General features: G+C 39.3%; 1 protein-coding gene across 1 annotated transcript in view; it reads right to left on the bottom strand.

Moving 5' to 3' along the window:
• The window catches only part of LOC128659994 (uncharacterized), a 45,793-nt gene that overhangs the window by 7,106 nt on the left and 13,807 nt on the right, over positions 1–24,880 (bottom strand). The window contains exons 2-3 of the mRNA XM_053713586.1: positions 6,011–6,077; positions 5,848–5,903 (exon numbers count right to left, since the gene is read on the bottom strand). The gene's annotated coding sequence lies outside the window, so the exon portion shown is untranslated. The remainder of the gene's footprint in view (positions 1–5,847; positions 5,904–6,010; positions 6,078–24,880) is intronic.

Genomic DNA, 24,880 nt, shown 5'->3' with positions numbered 1-24,880 from the left:
GTATGGGTTTCTGAAAGTGTGCCCTCTGTACCCTTTCTTTATATGTAAAATAATGGAGTCGAACAATGACATCACGCGGTTGATCCTCAGAGAGGCCCTTAGGTCTTAGAGAACGATGAGCTCTGTCTATCAAATTTTCAGACTCTGAAGATATTGGAGCTAGTTGCTGGAAAAGATCTTTCAGAAAGGACTGTAGATCGCTAGAGGAGACAGATTCCGGTACCCCCCGGATCCTTAGGTTGTTGCGCCGGGATCTGTCCTCGAGGTCCGCTATCTTGTCTTCAACCGAGTCCATATATTCTGATAGATTTTGGGCATATGTTAAGCAGTTAGACTGTTCAGTAGCTAGGTCCTCACAGCGCCTCTCAAGTGTGTCAATACGCTCATTCGTGCATGAAATTTCTTTATTCAGTTCCGCTGTTGAGGCGGATAGCTTAGCAGCAAACGATGAGTGATGGTCATCTAACATGGTTTTTAAGGAATCTAGTATGAAAGTATGAGTCACCGCCTCTCCAGAACTGTGTTGGATATTCTTCAAGGCTGATAAAGGAAATTCAGAGGAATCAGAACCAGGAGAGTCAGGGGGCTCCAATGCAGTATAGTGGTCCAGCAGTGCTGGGCTAAAATGATCCATGACTGTTTTTTTTTGTGGGAATTGAGGCTTGTTCTTTTTCCTTTGAGACTGTGACATAATTTTGTAAGGTTGGTGTATCCCACTCCTCTTCGTGAGATATGTGTGCTTACTTCAAAATACAACAAACAAATTTCTTATTCCCCTCTTGAAATATGAGTCCTCTGATTGTAGGGGATATATCAGGAAAAGTAGAACACTGATGTTAGGGTGGGCTTCCTATGGCCTGATTGTAGGATTCTATCTCATTATTGCAGTGTTAGGGCTGTTGTGAGAATAGGGTGCTATTGGGCAAATTAAATGATTAGTTCAGACTTTATCTTCACCCTGAGTCCCAGTAGCAAGAGATCATTCAGTGTTCAATGCTGTAAACTGAGACAGCAATTCCAATCTAGCTGTTAATGTGAGACCCTTATATAGACCTCCTGTTATTTTGCCTTTAAAAATGCAATAGTGTCCACCTGTACAGTTCTCAGCAAAGATGGGCTAAAAACGAAATATAGGCCTTTCAAATGAACCTTGCCCTGGTAATTAGGTCTTGTTAATTAATGTATGTGCAATATTGAATTTATGCAGAGCTGTTGTTAAGATCCCAGTAAGGTGCTTTATCAATTATTGCCAGTGTCTCTCCTATTATTCCTATTGACTTTCTATTCAGTCCATTATTGATAAGGGCCTAATTTCTGACCCAGGCCCCAGTAGTGTAATCTGTTGCGACAGAGCGTGGCTATAATATGTATAAGTAAAGTCACCAGCTCACCTCTATTGTCGCCTGCTTCGCAAGGAGATGTTCCTTTGACACTGTGGGTCAATCGCTGGTCCAGTTAGGGTATGTCAAGGAGTCACTACCCCGTAGGTGAATCACAGTGCTGACCACGTGGTTTGTGGCTGGGAGCCAAGATGGCGCTGCCGTCATGCGGCTTGTAGATTTTAGGCTGCTGTGAAGTTCTACCTTCTGGCGCTGTAGCGGTAAGCGTCAGACTGTATGTGGAGGGGTGCTGTCTTGGCGGACACAAGGTCCGGAGGTGGTATCAGGCTCTGAGTTGTAATTACCTCCTCAGCTCAACTCGCATATGAGCTTTCAATGGTGTAACGATCAGCCGTTGTTCCTGGCACCTTTCACTCCCTACGCTCAGCCCAAACTATACAAGGAAAGTAGTAGGAGTGTGAAGGGAGCTATAGTAAAATAAAAAAAAACATTGAAGTGGGGTATTATGTGAGGTTTTACTAGATTTGTTGGATTTGTTGCGGGAGCTCACTTCAAATGCGACTTAGCTCTCCCGGCGTTGGCTCCGCCCCCCAGTTCTGGCATTTCTGAGGTCGCATGGGTGGAAAGTGAACGAGGAAAAGAGTTCTCTATCCCCACTCACAAGAGTCTCCTTCTTAGGGACTCTTATAGATTCTGTAGAAATGAAAATTTACCTGACGGAGTCCAGGTTATCAAAACTTCTAAATGCTTGCCGTGTTCTTCACTCCATTCCGCGCCCTTCGGTGGCTCAGTGTATGGAGGTAATTGGCTAAATGGTAGCGGCAATGGACATAGTGCCATTTGCGCGCCTACATCTCAGACCGCTGCAATTATGCATGCTGAGTCAGTGGAATGGGGATTACACAGATTTGTCCCCTCTGCTAAATCTGGATCAAGAGACCAGAGATTCTCTTCTCTGGTGGTTGTCTCGGGTCCACCTGTCCAAGGGTATGACCTTTCGCAGGCCAGATTGGACAATTGTAACAACAGATGCCAGCCTTCTAGGTTGGGGTGCAGTCTGGAACTCCCTGAAGGCACAGGGATCGTGGACTCAGGAGGAGAAACTCCTTCCAATAAATATTCTGGAGTTAAGAGCGAAATTCAATGCTCTTCTGGCTTGGCCTCAGTTAGCAACACTGAGGTTCATCAGATTTCAGTCAGACAACATCACGACTGTGGCTTACATCAACCATCAAGGGGGAACCAGGAGTTCCCTAGCAATGTTAGAAGTCTCAAAAATAATTCGCTGGGCAGAGTCCCACTCTTGCCACCTGTCAGCAATCCATATCCCAGGCGTGGAGAACTGGGAGGCGGATTTTCTAAGTCGTCAGACTTTCCATCCGGGGTAGTGGGAACTCCATCCGGAGGTGTTTGCTCAATTGATTCATCGTTGGGGCAAACCAGAGTTGGATCTCATGGCGTCTTGCCAGAAAGCCAAGCTCCCTTGTTACGGATCCAGGTCCAGGGACCCAGAAGCGACACTGATAGATGCTCTAGCAGCGCCTTGGTTCTTCAACCTGGCTTATGTGTTTCCACCGTTTCCTCTGCTCCCTCGACTGATTGCCAAAATCAAACAGGAGAGAGCATCAGTGATTCTGATAGCACCTGCGTGGCCACGCAGGACTTGGTATGCAGACCTAGTGGACATGTCATCCTTTCCACCATGGACTCTGCCTCTAAGACAGGACCTTCTGATACAAGGTCCTTTCAATCATCCAAATCTAATTTCTCTGAGACTGACTGCATGGAGATTGAACGCTTGATTCTATCAAAGCGTGGCTTCTCCGAGTCAGTCATTGATACCTTAATACAGACACGAAAGCCTTTTACCAGGGAAATCTACCACAAGATATGGAGTAAATATCTTTATTGGTGTGAATCCAAGAATTACTCATGGAGTAAGGTTAGGATTCCTAGAATATTGTCTTTTCTCCAAGAGGGCTTGGACAAAGGATTATCAGCTAGTTCCTTAAAGGGACAGATTTCTGCTCTGTCTATTCTTTTTCACAAGCGTCTGGCAGAGGTTCCAGACGTTCAGGCATTTTGCCAGGCTTTGGTTAGAATTAAGCCTGTGTTTAAACCTGTTGCTCCTCCGTGGAGCTTAAACTTGGTTCTTAAAGTTCTTCAAGGAGTTCCGTTTGAACCCCTTCATTCCATTGATATTAAACTTTTATCTTGGAAAGTTCTGTTTTTGATGGCTATTTCCTCGGCTCGGAGAGTCTCTGAGCTATCTGCCTTACAATGTGATTCTCCTTATCTGATTTTTCATGCAGATAAGGTAGTTCTGCGTATCAAACCTGGGTTTTTACCTAAGGTGGTTTATAACAAGAATATCAATCAAGAGATTGTTGTTCCATCATTGTGTCCTAATCCTTCTTCAAAGAAGGAACGTCTTTTACATAATCTGGACGTAGTCCGTGCCTTGAAGTTTTACTTACAAGCTACTAAGGATTTTCGTCAAACATCTTCCCTGTTTGTAGTTTACTCTGGACAGAGGAGAGGTCAAAAAGCTTCGGCAACCTCTCTGTCCTTTTGGCTTCGGAGCGTAATACGCCTAGACTATGAGACTGCTGGACAGCAGCCCCCTGAAAGGATTACAGCTCATTCTACTAGAGCTGTGGCTTCCACCTGGGCCTTCAAAAATGAGGCCTCTGTTGAACAGATTTGCAAGGCTGCGACTTGGTCTTCGCTTCACATTTTTTCAAAATTTTACAAATTTGATACTTTTGCTTCTTCTGAGCCTGTTTTTGGGAGAAAGGTTCTTCAGGCAGTGGTTCCTTCCGCTTAATCCTGCCTTGTCCCTCCCATCATCCGTGTACTTTAGCTTTGGTATTGGTATCCCACAAGTAATGGATGATCCGTGGACTGGATACACTTAACAAGAGAAAACATAATTTATGCTTACCTGATAAATTTATTTCTCTTGTAGTGTATCCAGTCCACGGCCCGCCCTGTCCTTTTAAGGCAGGTCTAAATTTTAATTAAACTACAGTCACCACTGCACCCTATGGTTTCTCCTTTCTCTGTTTGTTTTCGGTCGAATGACTGGATATGACAGTTAGGGGAGGAGCTATATAGCAGCTCTGCTGTGGGTGATCCTCTTGCAACTTCCTGTTGGGAAGGAGAATATCCCACAAGTAATAGATGATCCGTGGACTGGATACACTACAAGAGAAATAAATTTATCAAGTAAGCATAAATTATGTTATATATATATATATATGTATATACACATATATATACACACACACATATATATATATATATATATATATACACACACACACACATATATATATATATATACACACACACACATATATATATATATATATATATACACACAAACACATATATATATATATATACACACACACACATATATATATATATATATATATATACACACACACACACATATATATATATATATATATATGTATATATATATATATATATATATATATATATATATATATATATATATATATATATATATATATATATATATATATAAATCCTGGCAGCTCTCACAGTTTAGGCCCTTGAAATGATGCTTGCACACACAACTTCCAAGAATCTAAGGGCGAACATATCGCTTGCTACGTGCTTGTTACATCTGGATGAAATAACCAGGTGCCAGCTAAATCACATGCACACTAATGTCACAGACCTTTAAACCCCAAAATAAAGTTAACTGTGCCAGTTACCAGTAGCACACACCGGACAAATTAAACTTTATTTAGTGGTTTAAAGGGCTGTGAAGTTAGTGCGCATGTGATATAGCTGGCAACTGCTCATTTCATCTATCTTTATACTTACCGAACTATCTGTATACACACACATACAAACATATATATATAACGGTTATTGTACAATACAAACAATTACACAGAACATTAATGTACCAAATTTAGAGAACAGAAACACTTATAAATTCTTCATACTAGTAATACAATAAAATAGAAGGGTTAGTTACAGCACTTGGCCAAATGAACACCATACCCACATATCAAAACAGTTGGCCAAATGTTGATAAGCCCAGGTGCCAACTTCACGGCCCCTCCTCTACCTAGGTCCTACACTAATAGTTACAAATTAGATAAATGTAGTTCTAATTGTGTGTCATCAATAGTGAATTTTGAATTGTGCTTGTGTGAAGATTGATATTTACAGTTTGAATGAAATTCTGTTATGTGTTGGTATGTTATATCCAATAATATATACACCCCATTGGTGCTATTAAGGCAGATAGTTATATTTTTAAAAAAAAGCTAATGCAATATTTGTTCGCCTTTGCTGTCATACAGTAATTGTGTTATTCAGATGAATATGTTATAAAAAAAAAAATAGGACAGAGGACAGGGAGACCCAGCGGTAGACAGGGGGACAGGAACACAGGGGACGGGGGACAGGGACCCGGAGGAGAGAGGGACACAGAGCAACACAGGGTGACAATTGTACTTACATCTAACAGCAAGAGTATTTTCTTTGATGAATTCCAGAAGATCGCAATGTACAGAACTGTTTGAAGAAAAATAATAATGAAAAATTAATAATTAGTTATTAATTGAATAAGTTATAAGGGGAGGCAGGAACCCAGGGGGAGACAGGGTAAAGATTGTACTTACATGTAACCTCAAGACGTTGAACAAAAGTGTAGTATTTTCTTCCCGAAAATGGCAACAATGTCCAGAACTGTTTGAAGACAAAAAAATGTTTATTAAATAATTATTCTTTAAAGATATATAAGTTATAAGGGTATTAGCCGATTCACAGTAGTGCATTGTGTCTATAGGTGGGACAAAAACACATAGTTAAAATACTGTTTGGGAGCACCAAAAACTTCTGTTCCTGAACATGTCATTTTATCACTATAAAGGCCCTTTTTAATACAGACCTTTATAATAATAGGGGAAAAAATGTAAGGTCCACTTCTAATCATGTCTGATCTTCCATAGCTGAAACAGAATCCAAACATAGAACAGCTACAAAGATACAAGGGACCACTGGGTGTGTGTGAAGCTATGCATTTAGGATCACTCAAGTGGCAGTGATGCTCATGCCAGGACTATTATAGTATCTAAGCAACTGCATGGCATAAGTTGCATATGGAGGGAACCTGTAGCCATGATTCTGCTAAGTTTATTGCAAGAATACAGATAGACAGATAAATAGAGCTGAAGAATATATATATATTTTAGACAAAATATGTAAAACTGCCTAGAATTACACAGTATCCATTATACATTTTTTTTTTAATCATTATAAAAATAAAAAGAATATTTTCATAATATGAAATAGCCCATTAATCCAGAAATGACTCACATGTGGACCCATGGGCTATGTGAAAGCATACTAGCCAGAATCATACCCAGAGTGGGCTTAGGCTAATGCCAATATTGAAGGTTAGTATAATGCAATACTCAGACTAGGGAATAGCATCATATTCAGGTTGGGGGGATAATGCCTACACTGGGGGTGAGAATAATCCCAGGGGATTATGTTCATACAAAACTGTGCCTGTGGGGTTTAGTATAATACCCATACAAAGGTAGGGGTGATAATGCCCAGGCTTTGTATTTGCATAATATGTAGGATAAGGTGAAAAGAATGTAGAATTCTGTGAGAATCTGGAAGATCATAAAGTATTTACATCCTTTTGGACTATTACTCAGCTAAATTAACCAAATATATCACACTTTCTGGGCTGAAGTATTAATCAAATATCAGTGTAATCATTAGGAGCAAAATATTAAACTCATAACCTGTTTGAACATACTGGAGGACCAGCCCTGCATATATAAAATAAATAATATTAACAACAAAATTAATAATAGTGACAATATACATGGACACACACACACATATATATATATTCATATATATGCACAATAGTTTTACCAGTTGGGGCAAAAATATTATTAATACACTCATGTTAAATATATAATAAAAAGTATTTTCTTACACATGATACTATATATGCTACTAATCCACTTATTTTAAGATAGGAAAAAAAAAGAACATTTTTTTAATTGTCCACTGCAATTTCTTACTCGTCCCTAGCATTGTGTATATATATATATATATATATATATATATATATATATACACATATACACACACAGAAGTGGAAAAATATCACTATGGTGTACTATACAGAGGACAGGGTTAAAAGCTATTAGTTTAGCCCAAAGGGAAATTGTGACTAGACTAGTCCACTCAAGTCAAATTTTGAAATCGTCCGCTGCAATCATCCGGGACTAGTGGATCACTGGAAAAATATATATATATATATATATATATATATATATATATATACACACATATATATGTGTATACACAAATATGCACACATACATATATAAAGGTTAACCCCCCCCACAGTAAACATTTAATGTGATGTTTTGGAGTGTTAGACCCTACCTTGCCTTGTATGGAAGGAGCTAACACCCAAAACACATTAAATATTCACTTTTATTTGAAATACCATTGAATACAGGCTGTTTTTTTTATGCAAGACTTTTACTTTGCACCCTGCCAGTTGTACCATATAAAGATGGGAGTAACAAAGACCAAGACACACATATATGTGTGTGTATATATATATATATATATATATATATATAACAAGTCAATAAGTCCCAGACCAATTAAGTGGAGCAGAAAAGTTAGAATTTAGACTGTTCTAGGTTTTGTGTTTGTACATAACTATGTACGTGTGTGTATATATATTCACATATTCAATTAACTTTTTTTTAAAATGAAGCATACTATAAAACAGTGTAAGTATGCATGACCATGTATTAAGAATGGCACTGCAGCATTATGCTCCCCAGCCAGACATCTTGTAATACCCTGATCTAGGACCTTATCCCCACAGTTCCCATCAGATTTTGACCCTATCTTGCTAGCTCCTGATGAGCAAGGAGTAAGTACAAGTAGTTGCAGCAGTTCCATAAATGATGTCTTGATTAGTGGACAGATATTGTAGGGGTGAAGAAAGGCTACAGTGCTGGCAATCTGTCCCTGTGATCCCAGGGCAAGATATCACACGGAATTAGTGCTAAGAAGAAAGACTGATGTCAGGGAGATTTAATTTAAACATATGACGTAATATAAATACGTTTAACTATAAATTACAAAAACTGCTCACAAATAAATACTGAATATAGAAACGAGAGCTGTAAATGTTTGCACAGTTTAAACATTGGATTCAAACTGACCTCCGATTTTAATTATACGTTTATAAATAACAGACCCTGTAAAACGACCCGTGTGCCCAGCAATGCGAGAGGTTTTCCCACGGAGACAAGCTGCACATTACGGTGTGTGTGCTCGGGTCTACGCTTCCCTCAAGCCCAGCTTTACAAACTATGAACTCATACTGATCCTGGCAATGTAGCAGACCCTACTCCCCAGCTGGAGGGACGCACACACTGCTCTACTTGTACCTCACATAGGTGATGGATGGCACTTGGGAGTTGGTCAGTGCCAACAAAGCACTAATGCATCTGCTGTAGAATGCAAGTTGTTTGGAACAGGACACACAGCTCTGATACAGCTCTGAAGTTCAAATCGCTATGGCTGGCTTATGATTGTGCAACCCTAAATACATCCCAAACACTTCCGGTGGGGTTTGCGCATGCACAGTTAATAGGGGAACAACGCGGTGACATCATCAACGTCCACAGGCACGAAATTTGAAAAAAATAAATACAAGAGGCCTGTGAATGAAGAAGACGGCGGTAGGAGGAGTTCAGGGGCCATTTGTAAAATGAAGACATCATTTTTCATTGTGATTCTTTTCAAAATATCACTGAGACCATTGTGGGCAGCGTGCTGGCAAACAGGTAGGAAAACCAATTAAAGCTAAAACTAATGATGGAGAACACATTGTTGTGAAGGTTGACTGTCCCTTTAACCTTATAAAAAAAAGCAGACATTTATCACATATCAGTACTATTCAGAAGATCTCAAACTTCTCTACCTACAAATAATGTACTGTTAAGATTCAAATTTATAAAATAAAGGAAAATTGGCGTGGTATCAATACTTTTCCCCAGATCTTCTCTGAAGTAATTAAACAGTTATATACCTATATAAGAATAAACTAATGTTGCATTCAATCAAGGATAGATACATAGATAAATTAACCTCTTACTATTAGTTTTTTTCTGTTTTTCTTCTGTATACAATATATAATTGTATTCTAAGAGAGATTATCAGGAGTTCAAACCCTTGAGAGTAAGTTCTGGTATATAAGGATAACAAAAAAAAAGAAATAAATGTAGTTATTATTATAGTATAACTTTTCCAAGAGTGGTCCTGAGGAAGTTATGTCCCTGGAGATAAGAAGATTAAATGTCCCAAAGCTTCAAAGATGGATACTTTAGGCTATGTTATATAGATCAATAAGATATGTCTCCAATGATACTCAATCAGTCAATGGTCAGAAAAACATAATTTATGTAAGAATTTACCTGATAAATTCATTTCTTTCATATTGGCAAGAGTCCATTAGCTAGTGATTTATGGGATATACAATCCTACCAGGAGGGGCAAAGTTTCCCAAACCTTAAAATGCCTATAAATATGCCCCCCACTACACCCACCAGTGAAAGCATCAACAAGGAATTGGAATAAATGTGTTTTATACAAAAAAATCATAACCACCATAAAAAGGGTGGGTCTCATGGACTCTTGCCAATATGAAAGAAATTAATTTATCAGGTAAATTCTTACATAAATTATATTTTCTTTCATGTAATTGGCAAGAGTCCATGAGCTAGTGACGTATGGGATAGCAAATACCCAAGATGTGGAACTCCACGCAAGAGTCACTAGAGAGGGAGGGATACAAATAAAGACAGCCAATTCCACTGAAAAATTAATCCACAATTCAAATCAAAAGTTTTAATCTTAATAATGAAAAAAACTGAAATTATAAGCAGAAGAATCAAACTGAAACAGCTGCCTGAAGTACTTTTCTACCAAAAACTGCTTCAGAAGAAGAAAAAATATCAAAATGGTAGAATTTAGTAAAAGTATGCAAAGAAGACCAAGTTGCTGCTTTGCAAATCTGATCAACAGAAGCTTCATTCTTAAAAGCCCAGGAAGTAGAAACTGACCTAGTAGAATGAGCCGTAATCCTCTGGGGCAGGGATTTACCCGACTCCAAATAAGCATGATGAATCAAAAGCTTTAACCAAGAAGCCAAGGAAATAGCAAAGGCCTTCTAACCTTTCCTAGCACCAGAGAAGATAACAAATAGACTAGAAGTCTTCCTGAAATCTTTAGTAGCTTCAACATAATATTTCAAAGCTCTTACCACATCCAAAGAATGTAAGGATCTCTCCAGAGAATTCTTAGGATTAGGACACAAAGAAGGGGCAACAATTTCTCTACTAATGTTGTTGGAGTTCACAACTTTAGGTAAAAATTTAAACTAAGTCCACAAAACCGCCTTATCCTGATGAAAAATCAGAAAAGGAGACTCACAAGAAAGAGCAGATAATTCAGAAACTCTTCTAGCAGAAGAGATGGCCAAAAGAAACAATACTTTCCAAGAAAGTAATTTAATGTCCAGAGAATGCATAGGCTCAAACGGAGGAGCCTGTAAAGCCTTCAAAACCAAATTAAGACTCCAAGGAGGAGAGATTGATTTAATGACAGGCCTGATACGAACCAAAGCCTGAACAAAACAATGAATATCAGGAAGATTAGCAATTTTTCTGTGGCACAGAACAGAAAGAGCAGAGATTTGTCCTTTCAAGGAACTTGCAGACAAACCCTTATCTAAACCATCCTGAAGAAACTGTAAAATTCTAGGAATTCCAAAAGAATGCCAAGAGAATTTATGAGAAGAGCACCATGAAATGTAAGTCTTCCAAACTTGATAATAAATCTTACTAGACACAGATTTACGAGCCTGCAACATAGTATTAATCACTGAGTCAGAGAAACCTCTATGACTAAGCACTAAGCGTTCAATCTCCATACCTTCAAATTTAATGATTTGAGATCCTGATGGAAAAATGGGACTTGAGATAGAAGGTCTAGCCTTAATGGAAGTGGTCAAGGTTGGCAACTGGACATCCGAATAAGATCCGCATACCAAAACCTGTGTGGCCATGCTGGAGCCATTATGATTTTGGAAATCACTCTTGGAAGAAGAACTAGAGGCGGAAAAATATAAGCAGGTTGATAATTCCAAGGAAGTGTCAACGCATCCACTGCTTCCGCCTGAGGATCCCTGGACAGATACCTGGGAAGTGTCCTGTTTAGATGAGAAGCCATCAGATCTATTTCTGGAAGCCCCCACATCTGAAAAATCTGAAAAAACACATCTGGGTGAAGAGACCACTCTCCCGGATGTAAAGTCTGACGACTGAGATAATCCGCTTCCCAATTGTCTATACCTCGGATATGGACCGCAGAGATTAGACAGGAGCTGGATTCTGCTCAAGCAAGTATCCAAGATACTTCTTTCATAGCCTGAAGACTGTGAGTCCCACCCTGATGATTGAAATATGCCACAGTTGTGACATTGTCTGTCTGAAAACAAATAAATGGTTCTCTCTTCAGTAGAGGCCAAAACTGAAGAGCTCTGAGAATCGCACGGAGTTCCAAAATATTGATTGGTAATCTCGCCTCTTGAGATTTCCAAACCCCCTGCGCTGCCAGAGATCCCCAGACAGCTCCCCAACCTGAAAGACTCGCATCTGTTGTGATCACAGTCCAGGTTGGATGAACAAAAGAGGCCCCATGAACTATATGATGGTGATCTAACCACCAAGTCAGCAAGTCAGAGATAGTCGAACATTGGGATTTAAGGATATTAATTGTGATATCTTTGTATAATCCCTGCACCATTGGTTCAGCATACAAAGCTAAAGAGGTCTCATGTGAAAACGAGCAAAGGGGATCGCGTTCGATGCTGCAGTCATGAGACCTAAAACCTCCATGCACATAGCTACTGAAGGGAATGATTGAAACTGAAGGTTCCGACAAGCTGAAACCAATTTCAGACATCTGTTGTCTGTTAGAGACAAAGTCATGGATACTGAATCTATTTGGAATCCTAAAAAGGTTACCCTTGTCTGAGGACTCAAAGAACTTTTTGGTAAATTAATCCTCCAACCATGTCTTTGAAGAAACAACACTAGTTGATTCATGTGAGATTCTGCAGAATGTAAAGACTGAGAAAGTACCAAGAAATCGTCCAAATAAGGAAACACCGCAATACCCGCTCTCTGATTACAGAGAGTAGGGCACCAAGAACCTTTGAAAAGATCCTTGGAGCTGTTGCTAGGCCAAAAGGAAGAGCAACACATTGGTAATGCTTGTCTAGAAAAGAGAATCTCAGGAACTGATAGTGATCTGGATGAATCGGAATATGAAGATATGCATCCTGTCTATTGTGGACATATAATGCCCTTGCTGAATATAAGGCAGAATAGTCCTTATAGTCACAATCTTGAATGTTGGTATTCTTACATAACGATTCAAAATTTTTAGATCCAGAACTGGTCTGAAAGAATTCTCCTTCTTTGGGACAATGAACAGATTTGAATAAAACCCCAGACCCCGTTCCTGAAAAGGAACTGGCACAATTACCCCAGACAACTCCAGGTCTAAAACACACTTCAGGAAAGCCTGAGCTTTTTCTGGGTTCACTCGAATGCGTGAGAGAAAGAAACTTCTTACAGGCGCCTTACTTTGAAACCTATTCTGTACCCCTGAGAGACAATGTTCTGAATCCAATGATTTTGGACTGAATTGATCCAAACATCCTTGAAAAATCTTAGTCTGCCCCCTACCAGCTGGGCTGGAATGAGGGCCGCACCTTTATGCAGACTTGGGGGCTGATTTTGATCTTTTAAATGGCTTGGATTTATTCCAGACTGAAGAAGGCTTCCAATCGGAAACCGTTCCCTTAGGGGAAGGATCAGGTTTCTGTTCCTTATTTTGTCGAAAGGAACGAAAATGGTTAGCAGCCTTAAATTTACCCTTAGATTTTTTATCCTGAGGCAAAAAAGCTCCCTTCCCTCCAGTGACAGTTGAAATAAGCGAATCCAACTGAGAACCAAATAATTTATTACCTTGGAAAGAGAGAGATAGCAACGTTGATTTAGAAGTCATATCAGAATTCCAAGATTTAAGCCATAAAGCTCTTCTAGCTAAAATAGCTAAAGACATATCTAACATAAATTCTAATGATATCAAAAATGGCATCACAAATGAAATTATTAGCATGTTTCCAACCAAAAAGTTGAAGCAGCTGCAACATTAGCTAAAGAAATAGCAGAAGTAGTAAGAAGTGAATACAGCGCCAACAAGAGGCCAAGGGATAAATATACTCACAGAGAGATAAAAGAAGATTATTTAATGAACCATGTTAAAAAGCATCAGTAATAAAAGACTATATATAAAAAATGTAAAAAGCACATATAAATAAAATTACAAATACAGGAATATCTTACAGAAGCGGCTCAAAGGGCCAAAGCTGATAATTACAATAAAAACAGAGGTAATAACAGGTGATCAGTGTGAGTGGTACACCAGAATAAGAGTGTATACTAATAAAACAGAATTAGCCTAAGTACAACTGTAGCAAGTGCATCAAGCAAAAAACTAATAAACAATAATACAAACAATAGTGTTCAAAATTAGTGTTACAAAAATAGTGTTCCAAAAAATAGAAAAATGCACTGCAGTGCAAAACAAAGGGGGGTAGCAAAATAATTGTATAGATACAATCAAATAGTGAGTGAGTGCAAATGGATATAAAAATGCTAGCTACTTAATCCAGTGAGGTTAAGATATAATTAAATAAAATACACAATATGCAATAACATAAAAAATAAAATACACAATATGCAATAACATAAAAAATAAAATATAAAATATAATCGAAAAAAGTGTTCAAAAAGTTGATCAACAAATGTTAGTGAAGAATAAAAATAAGTCAATCAAAACTAAAAAATGGAAAAAATGGGTGATGAAAAGCAAGGTGAAAGTGAGGAAATTGATTCCTTCCAATGTTAGTTACTTTAACAGATCCAGATGCTTTTCATCACCCATTTTTTCCATTTTTTAGTTTTGATTGACTTATTTTTGTTCTTCACTAACATTTGTTGATCAACTTTTTGAACACTTTTTTGGATTATATTTTATATTTTATTTTTTATGTTATTGCATATTGTGTATTTTATTTTTTATGTTATTGCATATTGTGTATTTTATTTAATTATATCTTAATCTCACTGGATTAAGTAGCTAGCATTTTTATATCCATTTGCACTCACTCACTATTTGATTGTATCTATACAATTATTTTGCTACCCCCCTTTTTTTGCACTGCAGTGCATTTTTCTATTTTTTGGAACACTATTTTTGTAACACTAATTTTGAACACTATTGTTTGTATTATTGTTTATTAGTTTTTTGCTTGATGCACTTGCTACAGTTGTACTTAGGCTAATTCTGTTTTATTAGTATACACTCTTATTCTGGTGTACCACTCACACTGATCACCTGTTATTACCTCTGTTTTTATTGTAATTATCAGCTTTGGCCCTTTGAGCCGCTTCTGTAAGATATTCCTGTATTTGTAATTTTATTTATATGTGCTTTTTACATTTTTTATATATAGTCTTTTATTACTGATGCTTTTTAACATGGTTCATTAAATAATCTTCTTTTATCTCTCTGTGAGTATATTTATCCCTTGGCCTCTTGTTGGCGCTGTATTCACTTCTTACTACTTGTGCATATTTTTTGGAGGTTGGTTAGGATCTCTGTTTGGATACAGCTTGGGGATTACCTTAGCGCTTGTACACACACCCTTTTTCACTAAAGAAATAGCAGGCCTAAGAAGATGACCTGAACATAAATAAGCCTTCCTTAGATAAGATTCAAATTTTCTATCTAAAGGATCTTTAGAAGAAGTACTATCTGCCGTCGGAATAGTAGTACACTTTGCAAGAGTAGAGATGGCCCCATCAACTTTGGGGATCTTTACCCAAAACTCCAATCTATCAGACGGCAAAGGATACAATTTCTTAAACCTTGAAGAAGGAGTAAAAGAAGTACCCAGTCTATTCCATTTCCTAGAAATCACATCTGAAATAGCATCAGGAACTGGAAAAACCTCAGGAATAACTACATGAGGTTTAAAAAACGAATTTAAACGTTTATTAGTTTTAATATCAAAAGGACTAGTCTCCTCCATATCTAATGCAATCAACACCTCCTTTAATAAGGAACGAATATACTCCATTTTAAACAAATATGAAGATTTGTCAGTATCAATATCTGAGGCAGAATCTTCTGAACCAGATAGATCCTCATCAGAGATAGATAAATCAGAATGTTGGCGGTCATTTAAAAATTCATCAATTTTATGAGAAGTTTTAAAAGACCTTTTAAGTTTATTAGAAGTCGGTATGACAGACAAAGCCTTCTGAATGGAATTAGAAACAAATTCTCTCACATTAACAGGAATATCCTGAGCATTAGATGTTGAAGGACCAGCAACAGGTACTGGACTACTACTAATGGAAATATTGTATGCATGTAAAAGTTTGTCATGACAACTATCACAAATTACAGCCGGAGGAACAGTTACCACAAGTTTACAACAAATGCACTTTGCTTTGGTAGAACCGGCATCAGGCAGCAGGATTCCAGTAGTAGATTCTGAAACAGGGTCAGTTTGAGACATCTTGCAATATGTAAGAGAAAAAATAACATATACAGCAAAATTATCAATTTCCTTATATGGCAGTTTCAGGAATGGGAAAGAAATGCAAAACAAAATAAGCCTCTGGAAACCAGAAGCAAAAAAGAAATTAAGTCTTAAATAATGTCAAAAAGTTTGGCGTCAAGTACAACGCCCAACTGACAAAATATTTTTTGGCGCCAAGAACGTCTGCAACAAACACGAGTGTCATAGATGACGCAACTATGTGAAAAAACTCGGCGCCAACTAAGATGCCAGAAATGACGAAATTACGTCAACAAACGTAATTCTCGCGCCAAAAAAAAAATCTCGCGCCAAGAATGACGCAATAAATTATAGCATTTTGCGCTCCCGCAAGCCTAACAGCCCGCAATTTTGAAAAGAGAGTCAATTTGAAAACTTCATGAAAGAATTTTTTTATATATGCATTTCCCAAATATGAAACTGACAGTCTGCAAAAAGGAAATATACTGATAAACCTGAATCATGGCAAATATAAGTACAAACATATATTTAGAAATTTAAATATAAAGTGCCAAACCATAGCTGAGAGTGTCTTAAATAAAGGAAACATACTTACCAAAAGACACTCATCTACATAAAGTAGATAGCCAAACCAGTACTGAAACGAGAATCAGCAGAGGTAATGGTATATAAGAGTATATTATCGATCTGAAAAGGGAGGTAGGAGATGAATCTCTATGACCAATAACAGAGAACCTCTGAAATAGATCCCCATTAGGATGAGCATTATATTCAATAGGTAATACTCCCTTCACATCCCTCTGTCATTCGCTGCACTCTGAAAGGAACCGGGCTTCAAAAAAGCTTAGAAGCACATATCAACGTAGAAATCTAGCACAAACTTACTTCACTACCTCCATAGGAGGCAAAGTTTGTAAAACTGAATTGTGGGTGTGGTGGAGGGTGTATTTATAGGCATTTTGAGGTTTGGGAAACTTTGCCCCTCCTGGTAGGATTGTATATCCCATACGTCACTAGCTCATGGACTCTTGCCAATTACATGAAAGAAAGAAGGATCCCTCCCTCAGGATCAGGCTGATTCCAATGACAGTGTCTTATTCTTAGTGCTGAAATGTGTAGTTATTTCTTATCCTCCTTGAAAAGGAAAAATGCATTCAGTCCCTAAACCTTATCAAACCTAAAAAAAGTTTAGCTTAGGGGACAAAGACATTTCCAGGAGGGCCCATTATGTTTATAAATATAAATATTGAGAGATATCCAGAGAGTACAGCAGCAGCCTAAGTTCAGCTTTTATAAAGACTGAGGGTAACCCATATTCCGGTCAGCTAAGGACTGTGATATATTAGTAGGCCCAGATAGACCCTGATAAATGTTTATGAATGCTTTTATCAACTCCGTGAGTAGGTATCCTCTTTCTCCTCACTATTTCTCCAGAACTTATGCTGGGTTATAACTGCTCTTGAGTTAATATACAGAAAGCAACAGAAAATGAAATCTTACTAGCAAGCGTGATTTCCTGGCACTTACATGGAGGGATGTTTACCAGCATGAGACACTAAATCTGCTGTGCCTTAAGTCCCAGTCCAATAATTATTAACAGCCCCCACCCTTCAGCCAGATCATATAAATCATATCGGTGATATGGCAGCACTGCATAGACAATAAATTCCTGGCACTCCAAGTAGATAGTCACATGTATTGTGCTGTTAATAATACACAGCTTAGAGAGAAAGAGAAAAGAAACTGTGACCACTAATCTTCAGCCAGTAAATATGTATATCAGATATATATAAACAATATAAGGTATTCAACAGGAACTTATCTTGAGGCAAAATTTATGTGTCCTGGCCAACGGACAGTATTGCTGTGTAAAGAGGTCCGGCCCTCGGTGTCACTCTTTGGTTCTCAACCAGGTCATATGTTTAGGCTTTGCACTTTTTTCCACTTGTGGGTTCTGCGGCCCGCAGAGAGTATCAAAATGCTTGTTGTCCCGGCAACTATTATCCTTGCCTAGGGAAAATGCAGGGTGCTCGAAATAGAGCTGTACAGCTTTGGGTAGCCCTGGTTCAGTGTTTAGCATCTCTGTGTTCAGTTTTTTTGCGCCCATGCTTAAGCTCCTCCCACGGAACCTCCAATGAACTTATTTATTTCTTTTTTTTGTCTTTTTTTTTATTGATAATCCAAATCAGGGTACAGAAGAAAAGAATAGGTTGTTATCCCAATATTTACTTACTTGGGGATAATTTACACATCAAATCAGCCATGACCTAATTTCCCCATTATAAACCCACATGCATAAGATTAGATTCCATGCAGTTTCCAGCAACAAAAATGTATATAACATTTGTAATGCTGTGCTATATTTGCCCATTCATTTATTCTATCGGGAGTCAAATAGAAGATATTTAGTCATTTGAACTGAGATTCCTTCCAGCTACAAACACCCAAAGTTACTTCCATATTGCAAAGACATTGTTGTATGTCCTGTTGCTGAACCTGGGGGAAAAACTTATTCAAGTATTCTTTAATCTTGTCTAGATGGTTGACCCCCAATTTGGCCATTAGTAAGTTATACCAAACTGCAATTGAACTTACCCCACCTCTATATAGTACAAGACCTGCTTCTATTCCCTGTAAGTTCCAGTCCATACCATATAAATGGCATTGCTGATTAACATAGCTCCTAATCTGCAGATATGCATAAGAGTTTCTACTTGGCAACTGAAATTTCGCCGCTATCTCTGTAAATGATTGTATACCCTGTAAACCCTCTTGTTTGAGCTGTGATAACAGAATTTATGCTTACCTGATAAATTACTTTCTCCAACGGTGTGTCCGGTCCACGGCGTCATCCTTACTTGTGGGATATCTCTTCCCCAACAGGAAATGGCAAAGAGTCCCAGCAAAGCTGGCCATATAGTCCCTCCTAGGCTCCGCCCACCCCAGTCATTCGACCGACGGACAGGAGGAAATATATATAGGAGAAACCATATGGTACCGTGGTGACTGTAGTTAGAGAATATAATTCATCAGACCTGATTAAAAAACAAGGGCGGGCCGTGGACCGGACACACCGTTGGAGAAAGTAATTTATTAGGTAAGCATAAATTCTGTTTTCTCCAACATTGGTGTGTCCGGTCCACGGCGTCATCCTTACTTGTGGGAACCAATACCAAAGCTTTAGGACACGGATGAAGGGAGGGAGCAAATCAGGTTACCTAAACGGAAGGCACCACAGCTTGCAAAACCTTTCTCCCAAAAATAGCCTCCGAAGAAGCAAAAGTATCAAATTTGTAAAATTTGGCAAAAGTGTGCAGTGAAGACCAAGTCGCTGCCTTACATATCTGGTCAACAGAAGCCTCGTTCTTGAAGGCCCATGTGGAAGCCACAGCCCTAGTGGAGTGAGCTGTGATTCTTTCAGGAGGCTGCCGTCCGGCAGTCTCATAAGCCAATCGGATGATGCTTTTAAGCCAAAAGGAAAGAGAGGTAGAAGTCGCTTTTTGACCTCTCCTTTTACCAGAATAAACAACAAACAAGGAATATGTTTGTCTGAAATCTTTTGTAGCCTCTAAATAGAATTTTAGAGCACGGACTACGTCCAAAATGTGTAACAAACGTTCCTTCTTTGAAACTGGATTCGGACATAAAGAAGGTACAACTATCTCCTGGTTAATATTTTTGTTAGAAACAACCTTAGTACACAAAACCAACTTATCTGCATGGAACACCAGATAGGGCGGAGAACACTGCAGAGCAGATAACTCTGAAACTCTTCTAGCAGAAGAAATTGCAACCAAAAACAAAACTTTCCAAGATAGTAACTTAATATCTATGGAATGTAAAGGTTCAAACGGAACCCCTTGAAGAACTGAAAGAACTAGATTTAGACTCCAGGGGGGAGTCAAAGGTCTGTAAACAGGCTTGATCCTAACCAGAGCCTGAACAAAAGCTTGAACATCTGGCACAGCTGCCAGTCTTTTGTGTAGTAAGACAGATAAAGCAGAGATCTGTCCCTTTAGAGAACTTGCAGATAATCCTTTCTCCAAACCTTCTTGTAGAAAGGAGAGAATCTTAGGAATTTTTATCTTATTCCATGGGAATCCTTTGGATTCACACCAACAGATATATCTTTTCCATATTTTATGGTAAATCTTTCTAGTTACCGGTTTTCTGGCCTGAACCAGAGTATCTATCACAGAATCTGAAAACCCACGCTTCGATAGAATCAAGCGTTCAATCTCCAAGCCGTCAGCTGGAGGGAGACCAGATTTGGATGTTCGAATGGACCCTGAACAAGAAGGTCCTGTCTCAAAGGTAGCTTCCATGGTGGAGCCGATGACATATTCACCAGGTCTGCATACCAAGTCCTGCGTGGCCACGCAGGAGCTATCAAGATCACCGAGGCCCTCTCCTGATTGATCCTGGCTACCAGCCTGGGAATGAGAGGAAACGGTGGAAATACATAAGCTAGGTTGAAGATCCAAGGTGCTACTAGTGCATCTACTAGAGTCGCCTTGGGATCCCTGGATCTGGACCCGTAGCAAGGAACCTTGAAGTTCTGAGGAGACACCATCAGATCCATGTCTGGAATGCCCCATAATTGAGTTATTTGGGCAAAGATCTCCGGATGGAGTTCCCACTCCCCCGGATGGAATGTCTGACGACTCAGAAAATCGCCTCCCAGTTTTCCACACCTGGGATGTGGATCGCAGACAGGTGGCAGGAGTGATCCTCCGCCCATTGAATTATTTTGGTCACTTCTTTCATCGCCAGGGAACTCCTTGTTCCCCCCTGATGATTGATATACGTAACGGTCGTCATGTTGTCTGATTGGAACCTTATGAATCTGGCCTTTGCTAGCTGAGGCCAAGCCCTGAGAGCATTGAATATCGCTCTCAGTTCCAGAATGTTTATCGGGAGAAGAGACTCTTCCCGAGACCATAGACCCTGAGCTTTCAGGGATTCCCAGACCGCGCCCCAGCCCACTAGACTGGCGTCGGTCGTGACAATGACCCACTCTGGTCTGCGGAAGCTCATTCCCTGGGACAGATGGTCCAGGGTCAGCCACCAATGGAGTGAATCTCTGGTCTTCTGATCTACTTGAATCATTGGAGACAAGTCTGTATAGTCCCCATTCCACTGTTTGAGCATGCACAGTTGTAATGGTCTTAGATGAATTCGTGCAAAAGGAACTATGTCCATTGCTGCAACCATCAACCCTACTACTTCCATGCACTGCGCTATGGAAGGACGAGGAACAGAATGAAGCACTTGACAAGAGCTTAGAAGTTTTGATTTTCTGACCTCTGTCAGAAAAATCCTCATTTCTAAGGAATCTATTATTGTTCCCAAGAAGGGAACTCTTGTCGACGGAGACAGAGAACTTTTTTCTATGTTCACCTTCCATCCGTGTGATCTGAGAAAGGCTAGAACGATGTCTGTATGAGCCTTTGCTTTTGACAGGGACGACGCTTGTATTAGAATGTCGTCCAAGTAAGGTACTACTGCAATGCCCCTCGGTCTTAGAACCGCTAGAAGGGACCCTAGCACCTTTGTGAAAATCCTTGGAGCAGTGGCTAACCCGAATGGGAGGGCCACAAACTGGTAATGCTTGTCCAGAAAAGCGAACCTTAGGAACTGATGATGTTCTTTGTGGATAGGAATATGTAGGTACGCATCCTTTAGATCCACGGTAGTCATAAATTGACTTTCCTGGATAGTGGGTAGAATCGTTCGAATGGTTTCCATCTTGAACGATGGTACCCTGAGAAATTTGTTTAGGATCTTCAAATCCAAAATTGGTCTGAAAGTTTCCTCTTTTTTGGGAACTACGAACAGATTGGAATAAAATCCCATTCCTTGTTCCTTTATTGGAACTGGGTGTATCACTCCCATCTTTAACAGGTCTTCTACACAATGTAAGAATGCCTTTCTCTTTATTTGGTTTGAGGATAAGTGAGACATGTGGAACCTTCCCCTTGGGGGTAGTTCCTTGAATTCCAGGAGATAACCTTGAGAAACTATTTCTAGCGCCCAGGGATCCTGAACATCTCTTGACCAAGCCTGAGCAAAGAGAGAGAGTCTGCCCCCCACTAGATCCGGTCCCGGATCGGGGGCTACTCCTTCATGCTGTTTTGTTAGCAGCGGCAGGCTTCTTGGCCTGCTTACCCTTGTTCCAGCCTTGCATCGGTTTCCAGGCTGGTTTGGGTTGTGAGGCCTTACCCTCTTGCTTAGAGGATGCAGAATTAGAGGCCGGTCCATTCCTGAAATTGCGAAAGGAAGGAAAATTAGACTTATTTTTAGCCTTGAAAGACCTATCTTGTGGAAGGGCGTGGCCCTTTCCCCCAGTGATGTCTGAAATAATCTCTTTCAATTCTGGTCCAAATAGAGTTTTACCTTTGAAAGGGATGTTAAGCAATTTTGTGTTGGATGACACATCCGCTGACCAAGACTTTAGCCAAAGCGCTCTGCGCGCCACGATAGCAAACCCTGAATTTTTCGCCGCTAATCTAGCTAATTGCAAAGCGGCATCTAAAATAAAAGAGTTAGCCAATTTAAGTGCGTGAACTCTGTCCATAACCTCCTCATATGGAGTCTCTCTACTGAGCGACTTTTCTAGTTCCTCGAACCAGAACCACGCTGCTGTAGTGACAGGAACAATGCACGAAATGGGTTGTAGAAGGTAACCTTGCTGTACAAAAATCTTTTTAAGCAAACCTTCCAATTTTTTATCCATAGGATCTTTGAAAGCACAACTATCTTCGATAGGAATAGTAGTGCGTTTGTTTAGAGTAGAAACTGCCCCATCGACCTTAGGGACTGTCTGCCATAAGTCCTTTCTGGGGTCGACCATAGGAAATAATTTCTTAAATATAGGGGGGGGAACAAAAGGTATGCCGGGCTTTTCCCACTCCTTATTTACTATGTCCGCCACCCGCTTGGGTATAGGAAAAGCGTCGGGGTGCACCGGAACCTCTAGGAACTTGTCCATCTTGCATAATTTCTCTGGAATGACCAAGTTGTCACAATCATCCAGAGTAGATAACACCTCCTTAAGCAGTGCGCAGAGATGTTCTAATTTAAATTTAAATGTCACAACATCAGGTTCAGCTTGTTGAGAAATTTTTCCTGAATCTGAAATTTCTCCATCTGACAAAACCTCCCTCATGGCCCCTTCAGATTGGTGTGAGGGTATGACAGAACAATTATCATCAGCGCCCTCCTGCTCTTCAGTGTTTAAAACAGAGCAATCGCGCTTTCTCTGATAAGTAGGCATTTTGGATAAAATATTTGCTATGGAGTTATCCATTACAGCCGTTAATTGTTGCATGGTAATAAGCATTGGCGCACTAGATGTACTAGGGGCCTCCTGCGTGGGCAAAACTGGTGTAGACATAGTAGGAGATGATGTAGTATCATGTTTACTCCCCTCATCTGAGGAATCATCTTGGGCAATTTCATTATCTGTGGCAGTACTGTCCTTACTTTGTTTGGACGCTATGGCACAATTATCACATAATTTTAAATGGGGAGACACATTGGCTTTCATACATATAGAACATAGCTTATCTGAAAGGTACAGACATGTTAAACAGGCTTAAACTTGTCAACAAAGCACAAAAAACGTTTTAAAACAAAACCGTTACTGTCTCTTTAAATTTTAAACAGAAAACACTTTATTACTGAATATGTGAAAAAGTATGAAGGAATTGTTAAAAAATTACCATTAATAGTATTGCACACCAAATTTCAGAGCTTTAACCCTTAAAATAACGGAACCCAGAGGGGAATACGATACCAATTGACGCCTTCTAGAAGCTTTTCCAGCAATTTTTAGATCCTCACACATGCATCTGCATGCCCTGCTCTCAAAAAACAACTGCGCAGTAATGGCGCGAAAATGAGGCTCAGTCTACAACTAGGAAGGCCCCCTGACTGGAAAAGGTGTCTAACACAGTGCCTGCCGTTTAATAAACGTTCCCCAAGTTTATAAATGCAAATTGTCAGCATAAATATGAATAAAATGCCCAAATAAAGCAATCGATTTAGCCCATAAAAATGTCTACCAGTTTTTTAGCCCATAATAAGCCCTTTATTCTCTTTGTTTGACTAAGAAAATGGCTTACCGGTCCCCATGAGGGGAAATGACAGCCTTCCAGCATTACATCGTCTTGTTAGAAATATGGCTAGTCATACCTTAAGCAGAAAAGTCTGCTAACTGCTTCCCCCAACTGAAGTTACTTCATCTCAACAGTCCTATGTGGAAACAGCAATCGATTTTAGTTACTGTCTGCTAAAATCATCTTCCTCTCACAAACAGAAATCTTCATCCTTTTCTGTTTCAGAGTAAATAGTACATACCAGCACTATTTTAAAATAACAAACACTTGATAGAAGAATAAAAACTACATTTAAACATTAAAAAACTCTTAACCATCTCCGTGGAGATGTTGCCTGTGCAACGGCAAAGAGAATGACTGGGGTGGGCGGAGCCTAGGAGGGACTATATGGCCAGCTTTGCTGGGACTCTTTGCCATTTCCTGTTGGGGAAGAGATATCCCACAAGTAAGGATGATGCCGTGGACCGGACACACCAATGTTGGAGAAAAATAAATTAGACCCTTCCTTTTCCACTCTTTAAAGACCTGATCATAGATACCTGGTGCAAAATCCGCCATGCCAACTATTGGACAATATTGTGATACTTGAAATTGACAATGCATTATGGTACAATATTTTTGCCAAGCCATAATAATATTAGTAAAGGTCA

Source organism: Bombina bombina, chromosome 5 (genome assembly GCF_027579735.1).
Source record: "Bombina bombina isolate aBomBom1 chromosome 5, aBomBom1.pri, whole genome shotgun sequence".
NCBI classification, from domain to species: Eukaryota; Metazoa; Chordata; class Amphibia; order Anura; family Bombinatoridae; genus Bombina; species Bombina bombina.
This window is presented reverse-complemented; position numbering and strand designations above follow the sequence as displayed.